The 21,669-nt window shown below is 39.1% G+C and overlaps 1 protein-coding gene across 1 annotated transcript in view; it reads left to right on the forward strand.

The window, feature by feature from the left end:
* Nucleotides 1-21,669, forward strand: part of LOC113766520 — a 45,383-nt gene that overhangs the window by 22,407 nt on the left and 1,307 nt on the right. The gene's annotated exons all lie outside the window — the stretch shown is intronic.

Raw genomic sequence — 21,669 nt, forward strand, 5'->3', positions numbered from 1 at the left:
TCATTGGCGGGAGGAACTTGACATTAAACTCCCTCTCAAAGTTGGCCCAACTCTAGGGGTTTTGTTCTCTTTCCCACTTCGCCCTTACAACATTCCACCACGAGCGTGCCGCTCCCTCAAACTGGAAAATGGCAAAATTCACTTGCCTTTTCTCGGCATAGTCTAAGGCAGCAAAAATCTCCACCATCCTTTCCAACCAATTCTCCGCTACCTCGAGATTAGACCCTCTATGAAACCTAGGTGGAGCGAACTTCAAGAATCGCTCTAGGGCTCTATCCTCACCCCTCTCTTGATTCCTAGGTTGGTTGACTGGCTCAGATCCTTGGCGCCTAGCTAAACGCTCAAGAACATCGATTATACGGTTAATGGCCGTAGCCACTTGGTCACTATCTTCATTTCTAGGGTTTTGGTTTGGTCCAGTCACGGATCCCTCACCTCTTTCGGAAGTGCGGGGTTGCTGAAGCCCACGCCCACGCCCCCGTCTACGTCCTCGCCGATCTATTTAGCAAGATTTTAAACGCATAATAAAATAGAAAAATATAAATGTATAAATTTAAAACAAGTACAGATTGCAAGAACACTTTCAAATCAAAGCATAGATATTTACATAGATTAGAAGTCATGTCACATGTTAAGAGTGCATACAACGAGTCAGTGACATCAAGTACAGGATATATAGGCATCCAAGTGTCTCAAAATATAGGGGTACATACACAAAATACAAAAGGCCTCACAACGAGGTTCACCCCTTCTAAGTTCTGAACAAAAGTCAAAAGATCAAGAGGTCTCTAATACAGGTGGACCGAACTAGAAGATCCTACAGTCTCAGAAGGGTCCCTCAACACTATCGTCATCACTGCTGCTATCCATATCCTATAAATAACCCACAACAAAAGGTTAGGTCCTTACATTCACTGGTACCATTTAAGAATTTAACCTAAGGTCTACCACGGGTTTCTATAACCAAAAGTTCACAACTAACAACTCCTAACCCTATTCCCGATATTTCAAACCTAGCGCTCTGATACCAACTGTGACGCCCCCACCTCTTCTTAGGACGAACCCTAGGATATCAGCGGAACGGCTGCCCAACTTTCGTCAGGACTTATGCACTCGTTCAAGATTAATATAGAGCCACAGAACAACCATCGGCTTAAGTAAAAAGTACTTAGAATATACAAGCTACAATTCTAAGGTTAACAATTATAATTATAATCCACCAACCAAGAGTAACAAAATTACAGTTAAAGAGCCAACAAAAGTTCATACAAAAGGTACACTAGCACCCACCAAGTTGCTAGTCTAGAACTTCCAATCCACCTCCAAAGTCTGTTAAGGAAAACAACTTAAAGGGTGAGTGAACGCTCAGTGAGGCTAAGAAAATAGACAAGCAAGCACGTAATACCAATCAATCAAATAACGAGTTTAAAAGCAACTTTAAACATGACATTTAATTCAAGTGCACAAGTAAGAATTAACAGACAAGAAGGATATAGGAGCTCTCAGGAGTTATTTCCACATCCCGATCAAGTTGAGCTATCTGGGGTTGACCCTCCATCAACCCAAATAGTAACACAATCGTAGTGCTCCACTTACCTCCTCCATCCAACTTACACCCACTCGGATCCGGAACCAAACACGCGTGAGGTGGCGATACTATTTGAGTATGCCTAGCGAGATCTCAAAAGATCAAACTATAATATTTACCAAGGTTCACCAAGCTCCTCGACCAAACCCTTACCGGCTAGAGTAACAAGTTTAGCCAATGGGTTGGGGTGCCCCCCAGAAGTATAAGTGGCCAATAAGACATCGCTCCAATCGACTTAGAATTGTTTATTGTGAGGACCCGTAAATTTTCTCTATTTCATAATATTTTATTTGATTTTCTTGCATGCATTTTCTTCATTAAACCCTATTATATTGATTTTCCAGAGATTTTTATAAGTGAGTATAGGTTTTAAATCATTTTCATAGTATAAGTTAGTTCTTGATAAGTTTGAAGTGCGTTGAAAACGTGGGACCCGCTAGTGCGATAAAATTTTGACGATTAATTGAAGTTTTGTATTCAGAGATATTATTTTACAAGGTGTTAGGAGATAATTAGAGGATAGTTATCTAGGTTAAGCTTGGTAGACAAATAGATAAGAATAAACTTAAGAAAGGCCAAGTGTCATGACACCATTGGATAGGGATTTTGACCAAATTTCTTTACCTTTACTAAAATCAAATTTTGACCAAATTTTTCTTCATTTTCACCTTGCTTGGCCGAAATTCTTGAGGGAGAAAAGAGAGGAAAATACTTCATCTTGCACTCCAATTTCTTGGTTCAATCTTGAGTTTTAACCGATAGTTTTGGAATCTACACCATCAAAGTTGCTTATTAAGGAGGATTAAAGCTTCTAGTGGAGGGATTTGTGAAAGAAAAACCCTAAGTTATCATCTTTCTTAGGGTGTCAAGGTACTTTGCTTACAAACCTCCTCTTTGTTCATGTTAATGTCAAATTAGTGGGTTTTGGTGGTTAAATATGCTATTTTATGGAAGATTTCATGGATTAAGGTGGAGTTACATAAATTTCTGATTTTTTTGGGGATTTTTCTGTTTTTATATGATAGTTATTGGTTGGCCATGAATGATGGCTTGAGATGGTGTAAAATGAAGCTTTTATATGTTAGTTGTGGTTATTTGCGGAAAATTTCAGTTTTGTGCAGAAATTTCAGTTTTAGGTTTCCAATTTGCCCTGTTCTGCCCGGTTCTATTTGACCATACTAGAGGCCGAATTAGGTTTAGCACCAAACATCAAAGTTGTAGGAAATGATGTTTTATAGCAGCCTGTAAAATTTCAGCTCGATCGGATTTCTGTAACATGTAAAATGACCGAAATACCCTTAACTGCCCATAAGCCCTGTTTCGCGGACAGTTTTCTGTCTTCGTGAAGATTTCAATTTTTGACTCTGAAAATGCATGATTTAGCTTTGGAGGCCTCATAAGAAATGTAGGTATATGTCTTGGCTTCGAAACGCCATAAGATACACCTCAATCGGACTTCGGTAGCCTGAGTTATTGTCGTTTAATCATAGTGCGGTTAACTAGTCCGATTGTGAGATGCTGGTTCTGTAATTTGAAATTTTGACCTAGATACACTATGAAGTGGACTGAGTAGTTTTCATCAAAGTTGTAGGCCTTTATCTTAGCTTCGAAACGGTATAGATTGCATCCCAATCCGATAAGCGTAGCTTCAGTTGTGTCCGTTCCGCTAAGCGACGTCAAATCTGTCTTTTGTTTCTTGACTCAAACTTCATTTCCACACATGTTCCTAGCTTGATTTTTTACTTGTATGACTTTGAGCCTATTGAATGGCTATTGAAATGAGATTGTGTTTGTGTGTGACTTTGGGATTGATTTGAGGAAAAATGAAGCCATGATGGCTGGAAAAATAAGCAAATTTAGGGGAGATGCTGTCCAATTTTCTAGGCCGTTTGGTTCCTTTAAGTTTGAGTTGCCTTTTGGTAGAAATGAAGGGCTTTTGGGTCGTTCAAACCCTAGGTCCTCTCGTTACCTTTTCGTTCCAAAATCACACTTTTACACCCTTGCATTTGTAGTTCGTTTGGTTAGGCATACGACTCACAGTTGAGTTTCATTTGTGAATGTCATTCCCATAGGAACCATAATTGTTTTATTTTGATCATTTTAGGACGTGCTGGTGATCCAGGAAGTGCTTCGGGGGGGAACATTTGAATTTGTTTTACTTGAACTGGTGAGTGTACTACTCCCTTCATTGTTGCTTAATTTGGTTTCTGTATATGCAATCTGTGATATGAATGACTGTATTATCTGTTTATTCTGTTTGAGACGAGGGTGTACTTCATCACACTCGTTCTTTTGTCTGTCTGTATGCCTATTTACTATGCGAATTTGAATCTGTTATCTGTATCTGTATCTGTTCTGACGTCATTTGGAAGCTTGTATCCAACGACCTTTCTGTAACCTCTGAGCTCAAATCCTGTGGCTAAGTTACTCGAGTCGAGCCGACAAGGGCCTGGTCGATTAAATAACGAACCACAGTAGTCTGTTCTAGGAATCTTTGGGTATTGAGACCCTTGATTCCGGTATACTCGAGTATTACCACTTCTATTTCTGTTGAGGTGTTCGGGACCGGTAAGGGGTATGTGTGGTGAACGGGATTTTGGTGTAAAGTGGTGCTCTACTGGACTGCACTGGTTCCTTTATTTGAAAGTTGGCGGAGTGTCAACTATTATTTGATCAAGTTTCGGTGAAGTAAATGGGAATTTGGCTCCTGAGAGCCACACGTATCCTTTCTATCTATGGTGTTGTTCATTTTTTTATTTGATTTGCATATGTGACTAATTGAATATGAAGTTCCATGATTCTTTCTGTGAGAGCCCGAAATTTTCTAAGTTTCTAGGGTTATTTTATTGTTCGCCCGCCTTTTCGACATTTTTTTTATTAGAAAATTTCCCAGATAATTTTATTGAGTAAATATAGTTTTTAGATGATTTTTCTAGTATCGAATAGGTTTTGAGAAATTAAGAGCGTATACCGGATGTGGGACCCACTAGTGCGAAAAGTTCGGAAAAATTCGGCCAACTAGGTTAAGTTTTGGATACTGGATTTAATTTACCGGGTGTTAAGAGATAAATAGAGGTTGCTATTTGGATTGGTGTGAGAGGGAACAAAGAGATAGAGTTGCATTAAATAAAGTGACACGTGTCACTTGGAGATTGGATGGGACTTTTGACTACTATTTCATGTCTTACCATTTGACTTAATAAACTCAAAATTTACCAAAAATTGCTCCATTTCAAGCTCTCTTGGCCGACCACTTCAAGGAGAAAAGAAAGAAAGAAACTCTCCAAGTTCTTGATTCCATCTTGCTCCAAATCATCAAACCAACCATTTAATCTTGCAATTTCTCCATAAAACCTCTTCACTTAGTGTTAGTGAGTTGATTTGTGGAGTTATTTGGAAAGCTAAGAGGACCTATTGCTCTCTCTCTCTTGTTTCTAAGGTGAGTTATGAAGAACCACTCTCCTCCCTCTAATGATGCTTAATTGATGCTTAGTGGCGGTATAAGGTGCCACTTTATGGATTGTATTGTGATGTTTGGTTGAATTGATGAACTTTTATATTTTTTTGGGGATTTTCTGTTTTAATATGAACATGATTGTGTGGCTATCTATGATGATTGGAAATGATGTATAATGACTCTAGAAGGTGGAAAAAGTGGATAATTGCAACCAATTTCTTGTTTGGAAGAAATTGTAGCAAGTTAGGGTTTTCTTGGGAACATTCTGCCCGGTTTTGTAGCTCCTATTTATAGGCCGAATTGGCCTTGTCTTAAAACATGAAAGTTGTAGGTAATGACATTTTAGAGGTTCCTACAAAATTTTAGGTCAATCGGAGTAGTGTAGGATGAGAAAAGTCGAAATTACCCTTGCTGTCCTGCTTTTATCCGAATGTAAGAATTGCGCCTGTAATTGATTGTTTTGGTTGGAATGGCTTCGGAATTGGTTGTTGATGTCTTCTGATTAAATGTAGCCCTGTTTCTTAGCTTTCAGTTGGTTTTGGAATTTCTGGATTTGGACTTGGATAGCCTGATTTATGATGTTTCCGGTAGAATACATTTTGTGAATCTGTTTTACGGTTTTGGTGTAGTATCTTGCATTTTTTGACATGGTTGCACTCAAAACTGGGTTGAGTGACCTTCTGCAATATTGTATCCCAATCTCTTAGCTTCAAAACGGTGGGTCTTGCACCTTCATCCGATAATCGTAGTGCCTTTGGTACTATTACCGCAAAATGACGTCAAAAACTGTTTTTTTCAGGGTTAAAGCTAGTTCCATTTCCGGATTTTTCTGGTTTCCTCTAATGCTTATGTATGCTTATGGAACCCTATTTCGGTAGTATTTGGCATTGGTTTATGACTTGTAATTGAGTCTTATTGTGCTTATTTGAATATTTTAGGGCTTGACTTTCATTTCCGGACTTTTCCCTAGCTTGAATTGTACTTGTACTACTTGGGGCTTATTGAATGGCTATTGAATGAACTTATTATGTGTGTGCCTTTGGGAGTGATTGAGGAAAACAAACGAAGCCTTGATGGCTGGAAAAGTAAAGAAAGACAAGGGGAAGTGCTGTCCAAATGTTTGTAGGAGCTTCGGTGCAGTCTCGGGAGATTTGCTATATCTTGATGTAGAAATGTCGGAATTGAGTTCCGTTTGTTGCGTTTTAAACTAGATTCATAGGACTATAAACCGTGTGAATTTCAGATCCTGTTTCTATTTGTCCAATTTATGGTGATTTTTCAAATATGACTGAAATCTTGTACCTGTTCTGTCCTCCATTGGACAAGGCAGCAACTTGCGACTTGAATTCGACTGACTTACGTTCTGAATCTTACAATAGTGTTTTCTGGAAAGTTATAGCCCTTTGAATGTATTTTTCAACGGTATAACTTTTATTAATTTTGGACTTACAAAACTTGAGATATGATTTTTCATATAAGGTCGCGCGGAACTTGAAAAATTCTGTTTTCCTAGTATTGATCTTGCTTTCATTATCTACTTCAAATTTGGATTTGGTCAGTCATTGTAGGAAGGGCTTTGAGGTTGTTCATGCTTTTAAGACTAATTGTTACCTTTTCACTCCGAGGTCAACTCTTTGCTTTGCATTAATGGTTATTTTGACTAGGCATATGGCTCGTAACCGAGTCTCACTTGCGAATTCCATACTCGATCTTGGAGTCGAGTTTTAAGTGTTTGCCTTGATTGTTCTAGGAGGTAACGACGAGTAAAGTCACACTCGGGAAGGAAACTTTCGAAATTATCCTTGTTTGATCCGGTGAGTGTACTTCCCTGAGTTATTGTTAAACTGGTTTTCTGTTCTTGCAACTTGCTACTTGAATATTTTTCCTGACTGTTTACCTTGTATGAGACGAGAGTGTACTTTATCACACTCGTTCTCTTGCCTGTACTTGTTATGTTCTTGAACTTGTTACTTGCACTTGTTATGCGATCGTTTGGAAGTGTGTCCACGATCGTTCTGTTAAACTTGATCGTCCTGTTAACCCTGAGCTCAACCTCATGGGGAGTTAATTAAATCGAGCCATGCAAGGACTTGGTCGAGAAAATTGACAATCCGTGGGTGCCTGTTTTTATGGAATCTTTGAGTATTGAGACTCTTGATTCCGGTATACTCGAGTATTATCATTCCTGTTTCTATTTGGCGTTCGGGCCCGGTAAGGGGTATGAATGGTGAACGGGATTCGGCGTTAAAGCGGTGTTCTACTGGACTGGTTTTCTTTAGTTGGAAGTTGACGAAGGGTCAACGTAGTCGGATCAAGTACTGCAACGGGAAATTGGCCCCTGAGGGCCATCTGTATCCTTTCTATCTAAAGTTGTTTACATATCTCCTTATTTGGTACACCTATGTGATTAATTGAGCATGAAGTTCCTTGGTCCTTGATTGTTATTATTATTTTTGGTACCTCATTGAGCTTATAGCTCACCCCGTTTTGTTATCCTTGTTTTCCTTACAGGAAAATCTTTTGGGAACAATGATGTTTGGAAGCATGAGTTGAGCTAGATATATATTCTTTTGTATAGCTCCTCAATAGATAGAAACCTTGAATATATTTCGATCAAACAACTCCCTTTTGATTTGTAAATTGGCAATCATGTATTTATATATATATAAGAGTGTTTAATCCTGTACATGGGTTACCCCGCTCGAACGTGTTCATTCTTTATGGCTACATGGAGTTTAATGAAATTTCTGAGATTTCGGACGAGTATAGTATCCACGTGTGAACAAAAAAAAAAAAAAAGAGTCTGGCAGGAACTTCGACAATACTATGGGTTGGTAAGTTACATTTAACTTGGAGGTTTCCCAATCGTTCGTTTTCTTTGGTTTCTATCACGCGTGCTATAGAGTTGGGAGTGATTTGACCCCGTAGTCCCGGCGAGAGTTGGGCAGGCGGTCCGCCGAACCCTTTGGTTCGCCTTAGGGGGAGGTGGGGCTGTCACACTTTCTTGCTATTATTTTGGTACCTTATTGAGCGTAAGCTCACCCCTTTCCCGTTATCTTTGTTTTTCTTACAGGGAACCACACTTCGAGCTGTGATTTTGAGAAAAGGGTTGAACTGGTGTAAACATTCTTTTGTTCGCTCTTGTGTAATCAAAACACTACTTGTCTTTAAATGAAGTATCCTGCTTTTAATTGGAGAGTTTTCGATGTATGTATATAAGTGTTTTATCATGTACATTAAGTGTATTCATTTGAGATGGTATTTTACGGTGTAGAACTCATGTTTCTCAACTTAGTAGTCTTTGATTGATTGTTCTCTTGGGGATTCGTTTGTGCGTTATATCGGGTTTGTGTGATTTGACTCCGTAGTCCTAGCGAGAGCTGGGCAGGTGGTCCGCCGAACTCTTTGGTTTGCCTTAGGGTGAGGTGGGTGTGACGGCCCCACCTCCCCCTAAGGCGAACCAGAGGATTCGGCGGGCCGCCTGCCCAGCTCTCGCCGGGACTCAGTCGTTCACTACAGTCCTCAAATGAATTACAAGAAAAATCTCAAATATTACATCAAATTTTCCAATAATTACATATCAAAAGCGAAGCGTCCACGCTTCCGCTGCGCCACTCTGATCCTTGATACCAACCATTCACACGGAGAACTTTAATACAAACGTTTCCTTCGCCTCGAGCCCTGTGGAGGGGAATAAAACATTTTTGGGGTGAGCTAGAAGCTCAGCGAGTAACCAGTAAAATCAGTAATCAAATATATTTCACAATATTGCATTTCGATCCTTTCGATGATGTCATGATTCAGAGATCAAATGTACGTTTAGTGCTCTCGTGAGCCGGTGAAATCACAGCACTTGAACACCCAACGCTCAAATAGATCATTTAACATTAACATTAACATTAGGAGGGAGCCCCTTTTTGAGCGCCGGAGCCATTTGCTCCGTCATGTCACGAACTCACGAAAATGGTGGAGACGTTGGTGTCCAGCACAAGACTTTCCCAAAACTCATTGAAGCCAAATCATGTCATGAATTCACATGCAAGCACGCATGATATGCAATCGAGTACATAATGCAAGGAACATTTCACAAGTACTTTGGAAATAGTTTAGGGTCACTCACCTCCACGGCTCAGAAATCATCCAGCATATAACATTGCCTTGCTCAAATCCAAGTCTTAGATCACAAACTCAATGCAAATAAATCCCTTCAAAGTTCGGACAGCACTTCCCCTGAATTTGCTAACTTTTCCAGCCATCATGGCTTCATTATTTCCTTAGCCAGTCCCAAAGGTACACACACAACAACAAGTTCATCCAATAGCCATTCAGCAAGCTCCAAGTAGTACTAGTACAAGTCAAGCTAGGGAAAAGTCCGGAAATGAAAGTTAAGCTCAAAACCAGAAAAATAGTTTTGACGTCATTTTGCGGTAATGACACCAAAGGTACTACGATGGTCGGATGAAGGTGAAAGATACACCGTTTCGAAGCTAAGAGATAGGGCTACAATATTACAGAAGGTAACTCAACCCAGTTTCGAGTGTAACCAGGTCAAAAATGCAAGATACTACACCAGAATCACAAAAACAGATTCACAGAACGCATTCTAGCGGAAACATCATAAATCAGGATACCTAAGTCCAAATCCAGAAATTCCAAAACCAGCTGAAAGCTAAGAAACAGGGTTACGTTTCATAAGAAGATCTCAACAACCAATTCGGAAGTATTCTCAACCAAAATAACCCATTACAGACGCACTTCTCAATTTCGGGTAAAACCAGAACAGCAATATTAATTTCGACTTTTCTCATTCTACACTACTCTGATTGACCTGAAATTTTGTAGGAACCTTTAAAATGTCATTCCCTACAACTTTCATGTTTTAAGCTAAGGCTAATTCGGCCTCTAACTAGGACCTAAAAATTCGGACAGAATGTAGCTTCATGAACCCTAGGTTTTTCAATTTTCTTCCAAAACAGAAATTACTTGCAATCTTCCACTTTTTCCACCTTCTAGATGCCTTATATACCATTTCTATTCATCATATATAGCCACACAATCATGCTTATATTAAAATAGAAAATCCCCAAAAATAATAAAACTTCATCACTTCAACCACAAATCAAGAAATAATCCATAAAAGTGCATCTTATACTGTAACGCCCCGAGGCAGAAGAAAAGGAAAAAATTTTTGGTGAATAGAGTTTTGTGAGGAATCCGGCCCACATAAATCTGGAAGAAATTCGGTCCGCATAAAGAGCTTAAAGAGCCAGCTCTTTAAGGCTTTCCGATAAGGCCCAATAAGTACTAAATACCCCTTTTATTTGAAAATTATTATTTATCAAAGCCCACTACCCAATTATTTCACATAAGTGTAAATAAACCTAGAAAATAGGGTTTTACACTTCGATTTCAAGTTTGGAGCAAAGTTAGGGTTTTCGCGATTTTTCGCCGGATGAATTTTCGGTACAGAGTAAGGATTAAATTTGGGGATTAAAAGTGACTTTTAAGTGCGAAATAATATGTGACTAGTGGCAATGATATAAGGTTAGTGAATGGGAAGTAAAAACACTAGTACGTGAGTTTTTAAGAAAAACGGCGCGAACCGGCGGGTCCCGCGCACTACCGATTGAACGCACCTCTTGACCACCACTTTCTTGCCATACAAGTTTATTACTAATGGAGCAAAATATATCCTCTCTCATGATGACATCTTGGCCGAAATTAAAGGGCTAAAATGCAAGGAAGGAAAGAGAAAAATTTTGTGGTGGAAATCAAGCCAAGTGTTGGCTAAACTTGTGGACACAATTTGTTCTAATCTTCTTGTCTTCTTATAAGACCAATTAAGCTTCATTCTTCCCCAATTTTCTGCTGCATAGCCGAGCAAGGGAGAGCAAGAGAAAACAAAAATATCTTCTTGATTTGCTTCAACCAAGTGAGAAAATCCAATTCTAAACCGATTAAAGGGTAGCTTGTGAGTTGGGAAGCTTGAGGAACCAAGAAATACCAAAGGGGGTGAAGGATCACTCTACCAAGCCTTGCTTTTGAGGTACCAACATCTGAACATGATCTTGGTTGCTTTGAATTTTGCTTTAAGACGTGTTTTTAGCTTAAGTTTTGGCTTGATTTCATGATTATGCAAGTGGGTGTGATGAATTTGGAAGTTTTCCCCTTTTATATGATGAACTAGGGCTTGAGGAATTTCTGCCCAATTTGTTGTATGATGCTTGTATGTTGCAATTAAGGTTGTATAAGGTGTTTTGGTAGTGATTAGAACAAGAAAATTGAGAAAGTTCCATTGATTACAAAAAATTCCAGAATCTGGAAAATTTTCCCTAACATTCTGTCCGAATTTGTAGCCCTATCTTAGAGGCCGAATTGGCCTTAGGTCAAAGAATGAAAGTTGTATAGAATGGTATTTTATAGGTTCCTACAAAATCTCGGCTCAATCGGAGCAACGTAGGACGTGAAAAGTCCAAAATACCCTTACTGTTCTAAGTATTTCCCAGCAGTCCGTTTCACCAGTTAAGTCCAGTTTATCACGTTTTTTGACCAGGATCCATTCTGATTTAGTTCTGGGCCAAAACATGAAAGTTGTAGTGTTCTGAAGTAGCTTTAAAATGCCTCTAAGAATACCTGATTCGGACTTGTGTACTCTGAGTTATGACCATTACAGTGTTCTGCGTTTAAACAGCCGACGAATTGGTTTCTGGTTTAGTAATTTGAGAATTTGACCAAGTTACATTAGAAACTGGACTAAGCGACCTTCATGAACAATGTAGCCCTGAGTCTTAGCTTCGAAACGGCATAGGTTGCGTCTTACTCCGATAAGCGTAGCCTCGGATAAGTTATTTCCGCATTCATACGGCAAATCTGTCTTGTGCTAAATTGAATTTCTGCACTTGTGATTGTTGTGATTCTTGTTGTTACGATATTGTGAGCCTATGGAACGGCTCTTGACCTGAATTGCTTATATGTATGATGTTGGGTTGGTTGAGGAAAAATAATGAAGCCTAAATGGCTGGAAAATTAGGTAAACACAAAGGGCATGCTGCCCGAATTTTTACTCGAGAACTAGAAAACTATATTTGCAACTTGAGTGAAGGTTAAGTGATTACCACTTGAACTAGCGAGAACTTTTGCTACTTTGTTATCGATGGTATACATTAAAAACCTAAACGAACTTGTACTCTTGAGGAAAAGATATAATGGCCAATGTAAACTTGTATTTCCTTGTACTTTCAACTCAAGTATTGTTTCCAAGTATATATGCTACAAAAACCTTACGATTTGAAAAGCGAGCAAGTATTTCACGAATGTCTTTCAAATGAATTTCAATTGGTTGATTCTTATGAACGGAACGTTTAAGTTTCAAATCTTACTCGTGTTTCAAAGTTCTCAAATTGGATTTCTATCGCAGATCTGGACTCCAAACCTGGAGTATAATTGAACGTGACTACTTGAAGCACTATAGTTTCAGTGAGTGATCCCTCGACTGTTCCCAAAGTTACTTTTGAACTAATTCTTGCATTTATTACTACATTGCATATCATTTGGGGTTCGGGTGTGTGCCACGACATAATTTGGTTCCAATGAGTTCCTGGAAAGTCTTGTGCTTAGAACCAATGTCTCCACTATTGTTGACATATTCTTTGGAGCACGATGACTCCTTACTTCTGTTTCACAGTTACCTGATCTAAACGAGCATTGGATATTTAAGTACAAGAACTTCGCTGACTCTCGTGAGCAATAAATGAACATTTGATTACTGCATCATGACATCATATCAATGCTTTATTGTGAAATATACTTGGCTGTTGATTTTACTGATCACTCGCTGAGCTTCTAGCTCACCCCCTATTATCTTCTTCTCCCCACAGGGATCGAAGTAAAGGAAGAACTTGTTTTTGGATCTTTGTGTGGCTGGATGGCGTACATCTTGTATAGTTTAGTTTTGGTTTTGGTTTATGTACTTTTGGGCTGTATAAATATTTGGAATTGAATCAGATGTAAATCTATATTTTACGCTTAGAATTGGTTTCCGCTTCGCTTAAGATATGTAATTTTGGAGAATTGGATGTATTATTTGAGTTGTACCTTGTAATTTACTTGAGGAATGTAGTAAGTGAGTGAGTCCTGGCGAGAGCTGGGCAGGCGGCCCGCTAAACCCTCTGGTACGCCTTAGGGGGAGGTGGGGTCGTTACAAATGGTATCAGAGCTTAGGCTTCAGATCTTTGTAGTGTATCCTAGACTTAAAGTTTAGGATGCCAGACTGTGGGATTGATTTGTACGTTTAGTGCTCTTTTGGAGCGTCAGTTGTGAATCTTGAAAATGGTACACGTAAGATATGACTTGATGAGCTTCGTTTAAAACCATATGATCTGAGTCGTGAAGTTTCTTAGTTTGAATTCTTGTACTTGTGTACCTGATACTTTTCCTGAGGAAATGCTCGTGAATTTTAGACGGAATATGGTTTAACGTACGATGATGTGAATAGAAATTATGATCGAGTTTGAGATAAGTTGTAATGGCACAGGTTAGAGCGCAGAAGATTTTGTCTTGTACTCAAGACTTAACTGAATGAGGAAATTGAGATAATGACTTGGACTTGTCCAATAAGTGTTGGCTTGGGTTTTGATACATTATGGTGGTGGTTCGATTGTTGAGAAAATTTTTGATTTTGCACCCTTCATCTAGTCTTCTTGTTTGATTAAGGATGGCACCATCCGATTTGTAAGTGTTGGGATTTGAACTACTTGAACTGCCTGAGACTGACTTTGAACTGCCGGAAACTGACTAGGCTGAGTTCACTTGAGACTTGAACATTGTTTAGGCAAGTGTGCTTTTACGTACACTTAGTGGTCGTGATTTGACTAAATATATGGTATTTCATTTATGCATGAGCAAGTAGTTTGGTTTGTATACGACCTGTAAGTAGACTTGAATTTGAATCGGCTAGTGTACCTTACATACACTGGATAGACCTGGCCTAACTGAAAATAGAGTATCTCTTTTACTCTTGAGCAAGTATCTTGATTTATATATGATCTGTATGTGGATTTGAGTTTGATGACTGCTTGAGAGTGTGAATTACTGGGCATAAGCTAGGCGAGTGAGTTTCTACACGTACCCGTATTCCTTGAACCTGAAATAATTGGCCCTGCTTTTGAACCGATATACTTGAACCCTGCTTTTGACTCTGTTTCTGAACATTTTCGTACTTGTTTGGTTATAGACCGGCTACTACTCTTCTGTAACGGTTGAACAGAACCTCTCTGGTGAGGCATTGCCTGTTGTGTTTTAAAGCACCGCCATTCTTCTGGCGAGGCATGCCTGTTGTGTTATAAAGCACCATCAGGGATGAAATTCTTGAACTGAACCTCTCTGATGAGGTATTGCCTGTTGTGTTTTAAAGCACCGTCATTCTTTTGGCGAGGCATACCTGTTGTGTACCTCTTGTTATTTGCCTGTTGTGTATCTCTTGTTATTTGCTTATGCCTATAATTATCTTTAATGTTATATTTCCGCTTCGACCCTAGATTGGTTAGACCAATGGAGGGTACTTATAGTGGACGAGGTCGTGGGCGCAGACGTAGGCAACCCTCGAATGAAAGGGGTAACCGAGAACCAATACCTGAACCAAATCCTGAACCTAGGGTTGACCCAAATACTCAAGTAGCCACTGCTATCCAGCGCATGACTGATTTGCTAGCCCATGTAGTGGAACACTAGGGCCAGAACCCTAATCCTCAACCTGGAAATCCTGGTAACCATATAGAGGGTGAGGATAGAGCTCTTGAAAGATTTCAGAAGTTCTCCCTACCAAAATTTCTTGGAGGCCCTGATCCTGACGTGGCTGGAAAAGATGATCGATATTTTTGCTGCGTTACACTACATTGAGGAAAGATAGGTGACATTTGCTATCTTCCAACTGGAGGGAGCAGCCCGTTCTTGATGGAATATTATAAGACTTAAATGGGAACGAGAACAAACACCGAGAACGTGGGCGAACTTCATGAGGGAATTCAACGCCAAGTTTTTCCCTCCTCTAATCCAAGAAAAGAAGGAAGATGAATTTATTCGGCTTCGTCAAGGAACCCAAACCGTAGCCGAGTATGAGAGTCAATTTACTCGATTATCTAAGTTTGCGCCCGAACTAATTGTAACCGAACAAAGGCGGATAAGGCGTTTTGTCCAGGGACTCAATGTTGAGATTCAGAAGGACCTGGCTGTAGCCCAACTTAGTACCTTCAGTGATGCTGTGGAGAAAGCCCAGTGGGTTGAAAATGCGAGGCTACAGGTGAAAAACTTCCAAGCCAAGAAAAGGAGATTCCCTAGGAGTAGCTCGGAACAAGAAAATAAGCGTACACCCCCTAAGATTGGAAAGGGAAACGGGGGAGTACGACAACCAGGGATGTCGCGTGATGTCTCACAGGGGGGATCGGTTTCTGCTACTCGTGATCACTGTGGATATTGCGGAGGGCCAAATCATACGGAGGCAAATTGTTGGAAAAAGAGGGAAAATGTCTGCACTGTGGAAGCGCCGATCATTGGATTGCCGACTGCCCAGTTCGATTGCGAAAAGGAAAAGGGATCTGGCAACCAACTGAGACTAACCCTGGACAATCGAAAGGGGAAGGGAATGGATCGAAGGCACCGGCTCAGGTGTATTCTCTAGAGCACTATCAGGTTCTTAACTCGCCTAAGGACGTTGAAGGTATGATCTGTTGGTTACCTTAGATTTTGATAGATGCTGTTCATAAGAAAATTTCGAGGACGAAATTTCTTTAAGGGGGAGAGAGTGTGAGCACCCGTAAATTTTCTCTATTTCATAATATTTTATTTGATTTTTGCATGCATTTTCTTCATTAACCCTTATATTGATTTTCCAGAGATTTTTATAAATGAGTATAGGTTTTTAAATCATTTTCATAGTATAAGTTAGTTCTTGATAAGTTTGAAAGTGCGTTTAAGATGTGGGACCCGCTAGTGCGCTAAGTGCGATAAAATTTTGATGATTAATTGAAGTTTTATATTAAAAGATATTATTTTAGAAGATGTTACGAGATAGTTAGAGGATAGTTATCTAGGTTAAGCTTGGTAGACAAAGGGATGAGAATAAATTTAAGAAAGGCCAAGTGTCATGACACCATTGGATAGGGACTTTGACCAAATCTCTTTACCTTTACTAAAATCAAATTTTGACCAAATTTTTCTTCATTTTCACCTTGCTTGGCCGAAATTCTTGAGGGAGAAAAGAGAGGAAAAAACTGCATCTTGCACTCCAATTTCTTGGTTCAATCTTGCATTTTAACCGATAGTTTTGGAATCTACACCATCAAAGTTGCTTATTAAGGAGGATTAAAGCTTCTAGCGGAGGGATTTGTGAAAGAAAAATCCTAAGTTATCATCTTTCTTAAGGTGTCAAGGTACTTTGCTTACAAACCTCCTCTTTGTTCATGTTAATGTCAAATTAGTGGGTTTTGGTGTCTAAATATGTTATTTTATGGAAGATTTCATGGATTAAGGTGGAGTTGCATAAATTTCTGATTTTTTTGGGGATTTTTCTGTTTTTATATGATAGTTATTGGTTGGCCATGAATGATGGCTTGAGATGGTGTAAAATGAAGCTTTTATATGTTAGTTGTGGTTGTTTGCAGAAAATTTCAGTTTTGTGCGGAAATTTTAGTTTTAAGTTTCCAATTTTCCCTGTTCTGTACGGTTCTATTTGACCATGTTAGAGGCCTAACTAGGCTTAGCACAAAACATGAAAGTTTTAGGAAATAATGTTTCATAGCTTCCTGATAAATTTCAGCTCGATCGGATCACTGTAACATATTAAATGACCGAAATACCCTTGACTGCCCATAAGCCCTGTTTCGCGGACAGTTTTCTGTCTTCGTTGAGATTTCAATTTTTGACTCTGAAAATGCATGATTTAACTTTGGAGGCCTTCATAAGAAATATAGATATATGTCTTGGCTTCGAAACACCATAAGATACACCTCAATCGGACTTCGGTAGCCTGAGTTATTGTCGTTTAATCATAGTGCGGTTAACTAGTCTGATTGTGAGATGTTGGTTCTGTAATTTGAAATTTTGACCTGGTTACACTATGAAGTAGACTGAGTGGTCTTCATCAAAGTTGTATGAATTTATCTTAGCTTCGAAACAGTATAAATTTCATCCTAATCCGATAAGCGTAGCTTCAGTTGTGTCCGTTCCGCTAAGCGACGTCAAATCTGTCTTTTGTTTCTTGACTCAAACTTCATTTCTGCACATGTTCCTAGCTTGATTTTGTACTTGTATGACTTTGAGCCTATTGAACGGCTATTGAAATGAGATTATTTTATGTGTGACTTTGGGATTGATTTGAGGAAAAATGAAGCCATGATGGCTGGAAAAGTAAGCAAATTTAGGGGAGATGCTGTCCAATTTTCTAGGCCGTTTGGTTCCTTTAAGTTTGAGTTGCCTTTTGGTAGAAATGAAGGGCTTTTGGGTCGTTCAAGCCCTAGGTTCTCTCGTTACCTTTTCGTTCCAAAATCACGCTTTTGCACCCTTGCATTTGTAGTTCGTTTGGTTAGGCATTTGACTCATAGTTGAGTTTCATTTGTGAATGTTGTTCCCATAGGAACCATAATTGTTTTATTTTGATCATTTTAGGACGTGCTGGTGATCCAAGAAGTACTTCGAGGGGGAACGTTTGAATTTGTTTTACTTGAACTGGTGAGTGTACCACTCCCTTCATTGTTGCTTAACTTTGTTTCTGTATATGCAATCTGTGATATGAATGACTGTATTATCTGTTTATTCTGTTTGAGACGAGGGTGTACTTCATCACACTCATTCTTTTGTCTGTCTGTATGCCTATTTACTGTGCAAATTTGAATCTGTTATCTGTATCTGTATCTGTTCTGACGTCGTTTGAAAGCTTGTATCCAACGACCTTTCTGTAACCTCTGAGCTCAAATCCTGTGGTTAAATTACTCGAGTCGAGCCGGCAAGGGCCTGGTCGATTAGATAACGAACCACAGTAGTCTGTTCTAGGAATCTTTGGGTATTGAGACCCTTGATTCCGGAATACTCGAGTTTTACCACTTCTGTTTCTGTTGAGGTGTTCGGACCCGGTAAAGGGTATGTGCGGTGAACGGGATTTTGGTGTAAAGTGGTGCTCTACTGGACTGGACTGGTTCCTTTATTTGGAAGTTGACGGAGTGTCAACTATTATTTGATCAAGCTTCGGTGAAGCAAATGGGAATTTGGCTCCTGAGAGCCACCCGTATTCTTCCTATCCATGGTGTTGTTCATTTCTTTATTTGATTTGCATATGTGACTAATTGAATATGAAGTTCCATGATTCTTTCTTGCTATTATTTTGGTACCTCATTGAGCGTAAGCTCACCCCCTTCCCGTTATCTTTGTTTTCCTTACAGGGAACCACACTTTGAGCCGTGATTTTGAGAAAAGGGTTGAACTGGTGTAAACGTTCTTTTGTTCGCTCTTGTGTAATCAAAACACTACTTGCCTTTGAATGAAGTATCGCGCTTTTAATTGTAAAGTTTTCGATGTATGTATATAAGTGTTTTATCATGTACATTAAGTGTATTCATTTGAGATGGCATCTTACGGTATAGAACTCGTGTTTCTCAACTTAGTAGTCTTCGATTGATTGTTCTCTTGGGGATTCGTTTGTGTGCTATATCGGGTTTGTGTGATTCGACTCCGTAGTCCTAGCGAGAGTTGGGCAGGCGGTCCGCCGAACTCTTTGGTTCGCCTTAGGGTGAGGTAGGGCTGTCACATTTATGGTTCTGAGTCGGTATGAGAGGCACCTCCCACCCGAACAGGGTGTGGTACATGCTTCCGTTCAGAGAATCGATCATATCACTGAGACGGTATGAGAGGCACCTCCCACCCGAATAGGGTGTGGTACAAGCTTACACTCGGTGCTCACGAGTTAAACATGTTCATGTACAAGTACAAGTCACATATATTCATTTAACGAGTATCGTGTAATTAGGAGAGAGAGAGAGGACGAGGGCGATAAAGTACACTCTCGTCTTGGCAAGTTCACATATCATGTATAGTACTTGTATACATATCATTTGAAACATATAAGCAATTAACATGCACTTGACACTCACCACAAGTCAAGGGCAAAACAAGAGTGAAGCGAGAAGTCAAACGAACTGTTCGGCATCCTCGTGACCACCTGAGACATGTAAAATCATAATTACATAGGTGCTCGACCAAGGTTTAAAAGAAAGACATTTTCTCACTATCCACTCTCAAGGTCACAAGCTCGAGTCAAGTTAAAGAAACTTTTGTCGTTAAAATGTTGAAATAATGCTCAAGGAGAGCTCAAAGGTCATGTTTGATTCAAGTTGTGGTAAGTAATCTCAAATCCAAGAGAAAGTACCATTTTCACTTTCGCCACAAAAATTGAGGAAAAGGGTAGATGGTTTTCATCTCCCAAAAACTTCAAATCTCATGTTCAAACTTTAGAAAATAATGAGCGTTCATATTTTCCAAACTAATGGAGTCAAACTCATCCAAGACTGCACTCATTTTCATAGCAAATCTCAAAGCTAAGGTTCCAAGGTTCAAGTATAAAATTAGTGCAATTCACCAAGAATTACTCTAGTCAAAACGCTCGCTTTTTAGAATTCAAACTCCTGGAAATCGAGGCTATAAGAATAGGGGTTGAAGTCCCTAATTCAAGTACGAAAAGAAGTGCTATAAACCAAGGGAAGTTAGGCAACCAAGAAGATTAATAAAAAAGGGGTTAATCCTTTGGAAACTAAGATTCGAGATGAAAGTTTAAAGTTCAAAGAGACTTTGTATCTAATCGTGAAATTAAACTTAAAAGAGTCCAACAATTGCAAAGGAAGGTGGAAAGTTATTAAAAGAATAATTTGAGTGAAAACAGAAAATTTCCAGCTTAAAGTGACACTACTTGAAAAAATCGTATCTCGAGTTCCGGAAGTCAAAAAATTGAAAACTTTATCCCGTTGGAAACTAGACTCAAAGTACTAAAACTTTCTAGAAGACACTTTTCTCAGAATCCAAGTCAAAGTCATTTAAATTTTAGCTCAAACTCACTGTTCTAGTAATGGAATCAACCTTTGAAATTTATACCACAGTTAGAAGTCCAAATCTAGTTTCAAATTCAACAAACGGAACTCAATTCGGACCTTTCTACACCACGATACAATAGTTCTAAGAAAACTGATTTTCAAGACCTGTTTTGCGAAATTCCAGTTCTGACGTACTGGACAGAGTTTCAAAATCTGTTCAAAATTAGAGCTACGCAACTCGAAATTTAGTGTGGTTTGTGGTGTTGGAAACTAGATTCAAAAGGATACAATTCACTAGAAGGAACTGTCTTAAAATTCAGTTTGTGATATAGGCAAAATTGAGCTACAAGCCGCAGCTAAAACTGTTTCTCGGATGAAAGCAGTGAGGAATTTCAGTGATTTTTGCTGGTTCACTATAGCTCCTCGGAAACGATTTAGAGGTGCATTTTATACCGACGAAAAGCTCTCGGAGTCTAGTTTCGGATGCCACAAATGGAACTTCATTTCAACTCCTAGACAATAAGTTATGACAAAAAACGTGAACACTGGTTGGGGTTTCTTGATCAGAAAATTTCCAGAATTCATCCTCACTTTAACCCTACTTAAACACAATCAAATGGCAAGCTTTTTGGGAGATATTTCATACACATAACCACCAACATGTATCATGCATTAGTACACCAAAATAACATCAAAATTCGAAATTAACATGAAGGTTTCAATAAGACAAAAATCGGACAGCATGCACTTTCATTCCTCTAGCTTTCTTTCCAACTTTTCCAACTCAAACTACACCATATCTCATCAAAGCAAGTAACAAACAAGCAACTAAACACAGAAAATCCTCAAGGCATCTACCTATCAAGCCACCTCAAGTCCACTACCTAATGTCAAGGTTCTTGTGAACCCATCAACAACCCAAACAATTAATAGTTAATTTCCAGCATTTGTAGTGATTCTGCCTTGTTTTTGAAACCAAACTGACCTGCATATTCGTCCATGATAAAGGCCAAATCAGTTCTTGATCAAAACATGAAGGTTGTAGGGAATTGAGTTAGCTTTCTACCTAGAAAATTTCAGCTCAATTGGAGAATGTAGCTTATGAAATGACTAAAATACCCCTGACTGCCCAAATGTCTTGTTTAACCGACAGCTTTCTGTTTTCTCTGAAATTTCAATTTTTGACCCTGAAAATGCGACAACTGGGTGTTGATGTTTTTATAGGAAATATAGGTCTATGTCTTAGCTTCGAAACTCCATAAAATTTACCTCAATCTGATATACGTAACTACAGTTACGACCAAAACACCGAAGGATGACAAAACTGCCATTTATCAGTTCTTCTTTAAACCGGTTTCCAGCTTTGGTCCATGGTGATAAGTTATTATTTGGTTTGTTTGGTTGGTTTTGATGCCTTGAATAGATGAATGTGGTTGGTATCACTTGTGGTTGGATTGGATGGTTGTTGGCTTGTGAATCCAAGTTGTACTTGGATAGGAAAAGTAAGAAAATATGGGAAATGCTGCCCAAATTTCTATTTCTTGCTCTTATGA

This window comes from Coffea eugenioides, chromosome 3 (genome assembly GCF_003713205.1).
Source record: "Coffea eugenioides isolate CCC68of chromosome 3, Ceug_1.0, whole genome shotgun sequence".
Lineage (NCBI taxonomy): Eukaryota > Viridiplantae > Streptophyta > Magnoliopsida > Gentianales > Rubiaceae > Coffea > Coffea eugenioides.